Source organism: Impatiens glandulifera, chromosome 1, assembly GCF_907164915.1.
Source record: "Impatiens glandulifera chromosome 1, dImpGla2.1, whole genome shotgun sequence".
NCBI lineage: Eukaryota > Viridiplantae > Streptophyta > Magnoliopsida > Ericales > Balsaminaceae > Impatiens > Impatiens glandulifera.
The window spans coordinates 129,169,494-129,178,777 of record NC_061862.1 but is presented as its reverse complement, the minus strand read 5'-3'; positions in this window follow the sequence as shown (position 1 = coordinate 129,178,777).

Sequence of the window (9,284 nt, the reverse complement as noted above, 5' to 3'; positions counted from 1 at the left end):
GAACGGACACCCGACAACACCGTGAACAAGTGGTACGACAGAATGGTGGAAGGAGATTGGTTCAAACAAAACTAAGTTATTTGTCTGTCTTTCCGGTTTTTTTTGGTCATTTTGTTGTACGACCAAAAACCGCTCAATGTCATCCTTCAGAATCATTTATAAAATTTCTAATTTTAAGGACTCCGGTTTCTCTCTTTATATCTCTCTTTCCGGCTTTTAAAGTTCTATAAACATAAGAATCAATGTTAAACGAAACTTCCGGTTAACAACACTTCCAGTAAAGCCGGAATCTCAAACAAAATGAAAAGTTTGAAAAACTTACCGCCCACGGTTTTACCGCACAAAAATTTACCGCCCATTGGTTTTCCGCATTTACCGCCGAAAGTTACTGCAGTAACTTTTGGAGGGAAAATTGGCGCCCAAAACACAATCAAGTGACGGTTCATCTTCCAACCGTTCGGAACCGTCTTCTATATAAGTTCAAATCATCCCATTCGACACATACACTTTCTCTCTCTAAAACTTTCAGATCTTCAAAGGCATTCTAACTTCCGATCATCATCGTTCTTCATCTTTTCGTCTCAAATCTACCATGGCTCTTGGGAAAGCACCCTTCCAATGGATGTTGCAGGTCGATTTCGCAGGCATTGATGAACACACTGGAGATAAAAACAAGGTTGTTCTTCAATCTCTAAGAGATTCGGGGTTGGAGGAGTTCTTGTCTGGTCCGTTCATCGTATATCCGACGACGGTCATGGAGTTTCTGGCGACGACGACGTTAACATAAAGGAAGGTCTCCGCCACCGTCAACGGCAAAGAAGTGCTTATCACGGAAGAACTGTTCTCCGAAGCCCTCGGTTTGCCCAACACCGGTTTGGACCTCAAAACCGACCTAACCGATGCAGAGTCTAATGCGGTCCGGTTGGTGATATCGGCTAAAGATCAGGAACTGGTGATTCACTCAAGCCGGAAGAACAAGCTGAAACCGGAGTTCAGGTGGCTGCTGAACATCATCGCTCGTTCGATTTAGGGAAGAGGAGGTAACTTCGATAACCTGACAAAACTTAAGGTTAAGATGATGATGGCCATTGTCCGCGGTGACAAGGTAGATTGGGGAGCTGTCATCTTCGATGAATTCTGTGAAATGGTGATTCAGAAGGATGGTCGGGTTCAGGCCTTCGCAATGCAGATCGTCAAAATTCTCAAGTTCCTTAAGATAGAACTTGGTGAAGGTGAACCACTCCCACCCAACAACATTCTCAACTCCGAGTCGGTGATTGAGAAGACTGACAAAATGGTTAAGCCGAAGTCTTCCAGAACGAAGTCTTCCAATGGGACCAGTTCTTCCGCTCCGGCTGAAGAAACTTCAAAACAAGAAAAACCGAAGAGGAAAGCGGATCAAGCCGAAGCCTCACAAAAGAAGAAGGGAATGAAGAAGTCTTCCGCAAAGAAGAGCTCCAGCAAACCGGCAGACTTCGAGAAAACCCTTTCCTCGGATAATCCACCAAAGAGAACTAGAGACGTCTTCCAGCCTATTCCCATCAATACCGTTCGTCCCATTTCTGTTGACTCTCAATCACCAAGGCAAACCAAACCCTCGGGGAGCCGCGAAACCGAGTCAGCATCCAAGGAGGCAGCAGAGGTTAGTATTCATTTTGAAAACTCCAAGTCCCCAAGCAAGAAGATCGACGAGGTAATGGCCAACGTAGGCTTAAACACCTCGGAAGTCATTGTGGACATAGTCCAAGATATTGCCAGGGAAACCGAAGACGATGTGTCAAGTTGTCTTAAGTCAGTTGATCAAGTTGAGATACCCGATCAAAGTGAAATTCAACCGGTCGAAGAAACGGCCAAAACTGCAAATATTACTCCTCCGGCTCAGGAGGGTAACACTGAAGAAGAGGAACCATCCGGTTCAGCAGGGAACAAGTCCGTTCCAAATGCCACAACAAATCAATCGGCTCAAGATGGGCCAACCGATTCAACTTTTATACCTGAAGGGTCAGTTCAGGTTAACAAAGGAAAAGAGGTTCTAGTTGAAGATTCGACGGTAACGGGAAAAGGCGTTCTACAAACCGGCTCCCAACCGGAGATCTTAACCGGGGCCAAGGTCACTTTCACAGCAGAACAAGAGGATGAAATGTTTGAGGAGCTCATCAGAGACATGAACAAAAGTGCCAGTGATGTGATTTCACCATATCTCCTATGGGTACATCTTCGGTGTGAGACAAAGCTGTCAGATATGGTTCCGGGGATGAGCGGCAACAAATACTGGGAGAAACTCATAAAATTAGAAGAAATGGCCCTCAAGCTGGCACACACCAACCTTATCCAACCCGCCTTCAGCAAAACCGCGGTAATTCGCGAATATGCTCGGTTACAAGCAGTTGAGGATGCATTAAAGGAAGTGGAAGGAGTAACACTGAATTCGATTGAAATGAGAATGACTGAACGGTTTCATCCGGTGCGGGAAAAGCTCCTGAAAAATCTTGACCATCTTGATGCACAATGGAGAAACGGCTGCCGACATCAACTAACCAATGCCGATCTATATCAAAGTAAGCCCTTCTTTGCTGTGTGTTGAAAAGAAGGATCGTAAAGTTTTGATGTGTGTTGAAAATAAATCCAAATGGGCTGATAACGACTCAGAGGAGTCTCCTACTGAAAGAGAGACTGAAGTCGTTATATGTTTGATGGAAGATGACCAATTCAAGGTAAATGATGTCTCTACTCCAGAATTTACAAACGAAGAGTTAACTAATGCACTCAATGAAATGGCCATTGAGTACAAAAAGTTAACTGACTCTTTTTACGAAATGAAAGTAAAATATGAATCAACTATTCTTTCTTCTAACAAAGAATCTAAATCAAATCTTTTTGACAAAAACATAGCAGAGATCTCATTTGAGAATGAGATGCTCAAAGAACATATTCAAATTATTTCATCTGAAAACAAGAGGTTAAACTATATTATCAGTACATGGACAAGGTCCGAAGATGTTGTCAAACATCAGATCAGTATGTTAAAACCTGCTGGATCTAGATCCGGTCTAGGATTTGACAGCAATGACCCTACCTGTCATGTAAAACGTCTAACTCAGTAAATGACAAGCTTAAGCCAATAAACTTTGTTAAAGGGAGTTTGACTGATAGTGAATCTGATCCTATCCACGAAAAAGTAGCTTTCAAAAATGAAATAACTTATGTTCCGCCGACTGTTAGTTGGATGGAAAATAAGTTAGAAGCAGCCAGTAAGTCTGGCAATCTAAAAACTGACTCAAATTCAAGGAGTTTTAAAAGAAAATCTTCTTCAAAAGACAAGATATGCACTGCTTGCTAGTTAGGTAAACAGGGCAGATCATCGTTCAAAAGTAAAGGGAAATCACAATCCAGCCGTTGCCTAGAACTGTTACATATGGATATGTTTGGTCCAATTCCTGTAAAAAAGTATAGGAGGAATAAGATTTGCCCTAATTATTATTGATGATTTTTCTCGATTTACATGGGTTGCATTTTTACCATCAAATGATAAAACTGCTAAAAACTTGATTAGAATATTTAAAAGAATTCAGAATCAGAAATCTTTGAATATTGTATGCATTAGAAGTGATCAGGGAACTGAGTTCACTAACAGATACCTATCATCTTATCTCGAGGAGACTGGAATTAGACACGAGTTGTCTAGCGCCAGAACTCTACAGCAAAACTGTATTGCTGAGAGAAAAGTGAGGACTCTGAAGGAAGCCATGAGATCTATGCTAGCTGAATCAGACGTGCCTCAGAGGTTCTGGGCAGAAGCCATAAGCACTGCTTGCTATACACAAAATCGGTCAATAATCAACAAACGTTTTGATAAAACTCCCTATGAACTGTATTATGGGAGAATTCCCACAGTTTCTTATTTTAAGATATTTGGGTGTAAATATTTTATTCATAACAATGGAAAGGTTTATCTGACCGCTTTTGATGCTAAAGCAGATGAGGGATTCATGTTGGGATATTCATCAGTAAGCAAGGCTTACAGAGTATACAACAAAAGAACACAGTCAGTTGAGAAATACCTCCACGTAGTTTTTGATGAGCCTATTGAGAGAAAATTCATTGAACCCATTGATCTTGCTGACAAACTAAAAGCGACAAGTCTTGAGTCTGTGAGTGAAGAAGAAGAAACTCTAGACAAGCGGATTGCCTTGTCTGATCCAGTGGCTGATCCAGTTGAGGTTCAACCAGACGTTCAAACTCCTGTTCAACAAGATGTTGAGAGTTTAGACGTCGCGGAGTCACCCGTTCAGATAACCAACCCCTTTGGATCCAACTTCAGATGGAACAGAAATCATCCACCAGAATTGATCATCGGAAATCCCTTCTCTCCTCGGAGGACAAGACGTCAACTGATGGATGAAATGACCAATTCTGCATTTATTTCTCAGATTGAACCTAAGAAAATTGGTGAAGCAGTAGTTGATCCAGATTGGATCAATGCTATGCAGGAGGAGTTAAACCAATTTATGAGAAATAAAGTGTGGCATCTTACCCCTAGACCAACTGATAAGTCAGTTATAGGAATAAGATGAGTCTTTAGAAACAAGCTTAGTGAAGATGGTTTAGTCATTAGAAACAAAACTCGTTTAGTTGCTCAAGGATACAGATAGGAGGAAGGTATAAATTTTGATGAGTCTTTTGCACCTGTAGCAAGACTTGAGGCAATTAGAATCTTCTTAACATATGCATCATTTAAGAACTTTAAGGTCTTTCAAATGTATGTGAAAAGTGCATTTTTAAATGGGAAATTGAGTGAAGAAGTATATGTTGAGCAACCCCCTGGGTTTGTAGATCATGTGTTACCTAATCATGTTTATAAGCTTGATAAAGCATTGTATGGTCTGAAACAAGCTCCTAGAGCTTGGTATGACACTTTAACTGAATTTTTGTTTGATCATGATTTTGTTATTGGAACTGTGGATAAAACCTTGTTTAGATTCACTAAAGACTCTCACATTCTACTTGTTCAAATATATGTTGATGACATTATTTTTGGTTCAACTAACCCCAAATTGTGTGAGAAATTTTCTAAGCTGATGCAGGACAGATTTCATATGAGCATGATGGGAGAATTGACATTTTTCCTTGGGCTTCAAGTCCGTCAGTTAGAAAAAAGGACCCTCATCAATCAGGCCAAATACACCAAACAACTGCTAAAGAAATTTGGAATGGAGAACTGTTCAGCTGCCGCTACTCCAATGAGATCCTCTAGTAAACTGGATAAAGATGAATGTGTCCAAAGTGTCGATGTAACAGCATATAGAGGGATCATCGGATCCTTGCTATATGTGACTGCTAGCAAGCCAGACATTCAGTTTGCCGTTGGAGTTTGTGGCAGATTTCAAGCTAATCCAAAATATTTCACTTTACTGCTGCTAAACGTATTCTTAAATACTTAAAGGGAACTCAAAATGTGGGACTGTGGTATCCGAAGGATTCCATTTTCAATTTGACTAGTTTCTTAGATGCATATTATGCAGGGTGCAAAATTGATAGAAAAAGCACGAGTGGAACTTGCCAGTTCCTTGGAGATCGTTTAATCTCATGGTTCAGCAAGAAGCAGACTTCAGTTGCCACGTCTACAGCAGAAGTAGAGTATCTTGCAGCTGATAGTTGTTGCTCTCAGCTCTTGTGGATTCAACGGCTCAGGGACTATGGGATTGAGGCTGATGAGTCTCCAATTTTCTGCGACAACAATAGTGCTATCGCAATCACCTACAATTCAGTTCTGCATTCTCGTACAAAGCATATCGAAATCAGCATCATTTTATCCGAGAACACGTCAATCAGAAGCAGATTCGTCTTGAATATGTTCCCGCAGATCAACAAACGACAGATATCTTCACGAAGCCTCTGCCCAAAGCTAAGTTTTCTCACTTTAGAAACATTTTAGGTCTTGTTGATCTTGATTGATGTGATTTCGTGCATAAATTGAGGGGGAATATATTGTTCAAAACATAACTGAACAGATATGAAGAGAGAGGTCTTAATATGTTCTAAGGATTATGGGTTTGAGAAACACAACTACTTAGACGTACGTCTACTCTAGCAGTTTAATCTTCATTTGGAATATTTGTCTTGGTTATTTAACTTCATGGTTAGACGCATACGTCTAATAGACGTTAGACGTTCTTACGTCATGAGCAAGAGGATGCTCACGTCTAACCAGACACATGTGTTGCACGTGGTGTTCTTGCTTAATTAGACGTATACGTCTAATAGACGGATTTCCAAGTAGAAGTTGAAAATGTGAAAAGAAGAATAAACGTCTAACTACTCGTGTAATTGGACCTTTCATCTTCTGGCTATTTGGACAGTTGTCCTTTGATTAAGTATCTTCTCATGTACCTATTCCCGCCAACAATCAAATCAGACATTTCTTAAAAAGATTGAAGACACGTGTTTCTCAATACATAAAAAATGACTAATATTTCTGATAACTTTAGTCTGTACGTTTAGTATTAACTGTGCGTTTTCATGATAAATATTAAATGTTGCGTCCCTTGAAAACAGATTTCTGAATTTTTGACGGTAGATATGATCATTGCATATTAACTACACTATAGGTTTTAATATTTAATGAGTGATATTACTCAAATGTTTGAGTATTTCATAATCCAAGTCTCTCTCTCTAGAATTTGAATCGTCTAGCTCTTCCTCACCTAGTCGAAATGTCATCCTTCTCTCCGTCTCATAAATCTTTTCAAGTAGATTTCAGATATGTATCCACGTTGAAATCTCCTAGAATTCATAAAATGTTCGAATCGTTGAAAGCCTCTGGGCTGCGAAAGTTCTTCACCCATCATCATATCTATCATGAACAGATAATCCATGAGTTCTTTGAAACGGAAAACTTCTATCATGACAAGTATATTGTTGGGATCGTTATGGGCAGAATGATCTGCTTTATCGAAAGCTCGTTCGGTATGTTCTTTCAAATTCCCAATGTAAGTATTCATGAGTTTTCACCCTCTTAGTCTGAAATCATGTTTACAATGATGAAAGTCTTCTCTAATTCTCCCCTCATGGACATTTACGGTAAGAATAGCCTCCTGAAAGATGAGTTTGCTCTTCTAAGCAAAATCATTTCCAAATCTCTTCTCGCCAAAGAATCCTCCTACAAGTACTGTAAGAAGGTTTTTGAGATAATGTTGTCTATCACCAGGGGCATACCTGTCAACTGGACTAGTTTTCTCTTCGGAAATCTGGTCAGAATGATTTGCGCTCGAAAGAGAATCTTTGGCTTTGACGGTCCTCTTGGCGCTTTCCTTTGCTTCCTTCTCGATGATCCCGGTAAATGCTATCACATTTCTTCTAAAACTCTGAACAACTAGAAGGTTGTTGAATATGTTCTTAGGGTGAAGAGGCTCAAGTCTAAGAAAAGGAAAAAAAGATGTTTTCAACCCTCCTCTAACCGCAGTCTTAGAGACTTTTTAGGTTGAAGACTATCTTTTCCAGAAATGATTAAGAAGAAGAAGAAAATTAGAATAGACTTTATTTTCATTTAAGATGAAGTTTTTGAAAGTTCTTTTGATGTTATTATGTTTTGAACTTATTTCGGTTATTTTTGGAACAATGTTTTGTGTGTTTCTCCTGAAAACACTTTTATTTATGTGCTTATGAATGTTATATATTCTGAATATTTGTGTTGAAAATGTTTATATGTAAACAGGGGTTTGTTTACATCTATATGATAGATACGCTAATTTGTTGCCTATGCAGGATCATTCTCATCATCAAAAAGGGGGAAATTGTTGGGTCAAAATTATTTTGACCATGTGTTGAAATAGTTTGACTATTGGAATTTTGATGATGAAATGATGAATGGATTATATATACGTCTAATTGTTTTTGACGCAGGTGTATTGAAATCAAATTTCATTAGACTTGGTTCTAATGAGGTTTATTAGACCGATTTGGTAATTGATGCATGATATTAGACGTGCAGTCTAATAGATCTGTAATTAGACGTGCAGTCTAACTCGTGGAGTTAGACGTGCATTCTAATGAATCAGCAATTAGACGTGCAGTCTAACTCGTGGAGTTAGACGTGCAATCTAATGGATCCGTAATCATACATGTAGTCTAACTCGTGGATTTAGACGTACAGTCTAATGAATCTGTAATTAGATGTGCAGTCTAATGAATCCGTAATTAGACGTGCAGTCTAACTCGTGGAGTTAGACATGTAGTCTAATGGATCTGTAATTATACGTGTAGTCTAACTCGTGGAGTTAGAAGTGCAGTCTAATGGATCCGTAATTAGACGTGCAGTCTAACTCGTGGAATTAGATGTGCAGTCTAATGGATCAATAATTAGACGTGCAGTCTAACTCGTAGAGTTAGACGTGTAGTCTAATAGACTCGTAATTAGACATGCAATCTAACTCGTAGAGTTAGACGTGCAGTCTAATAGACTCGTAATTAGACGTGCAGTCTAACTCGTGGAGTTAGACGTGAACTCTAATGGATTGTGAAAGTTAGACTTGTAGTCTAACTCCTTCAGATTAGTCTGAAGTAGAACCGTAATTAGACGTGCAGTCTATCTCGTGGAGTTAGACGTGCAGTCTAATAGAAAGAGAAAGTTAGACGTGCAGTCTAACTTGTGAAAGTTAGACATGCAGTCTAACTTGTGAAAGTTAGACGTGCAGTCTAACTCCTTCAGATTAGTCTAAAGTGATTGTAATTAGACGTAAGTCTAATCCCATTAGACTAGGTGGTCTAATGGATTATGTTATTAGACGGGGATGTTTGATTTCATTAGACGAGGTCGTCTAATTGAAATACGTCTAATGCTTTGCTTAAACAGTTGCTTGAAGCTAGCACACGCCTACCCACGTGTTATAGTTGTACGCTACTCCTGCTCCACTTTCTAGTGAAGATCAGTACGATAGTCCAATGCAACCAATCAACCACTGACACGTATGCGAATATCCTTCCCACTACTTGTTTTGCAGGTAAATCTCTAAAGAATATTCGGCGCACTACATGTTGTGTCGACCATGATCCTTGTATTCAAAGTCTGTTGTGTACTATGGAGGCGTTCCAATGGAAGAGTGCCACGTATCATTATGAAGATTCGACCGTTGGTACATGTGCCTTATTTAAAGATTTTAAGGACAATGGATGAACTGCCGGAATAATATATAGAGAGAGAATTCAATCGATCATTTTGATATCCAGCTTACTAAAATTGTTAGTTGTTTTCTTGCTTTACTGTGTGTTAATCAAGGGAGAGTTAG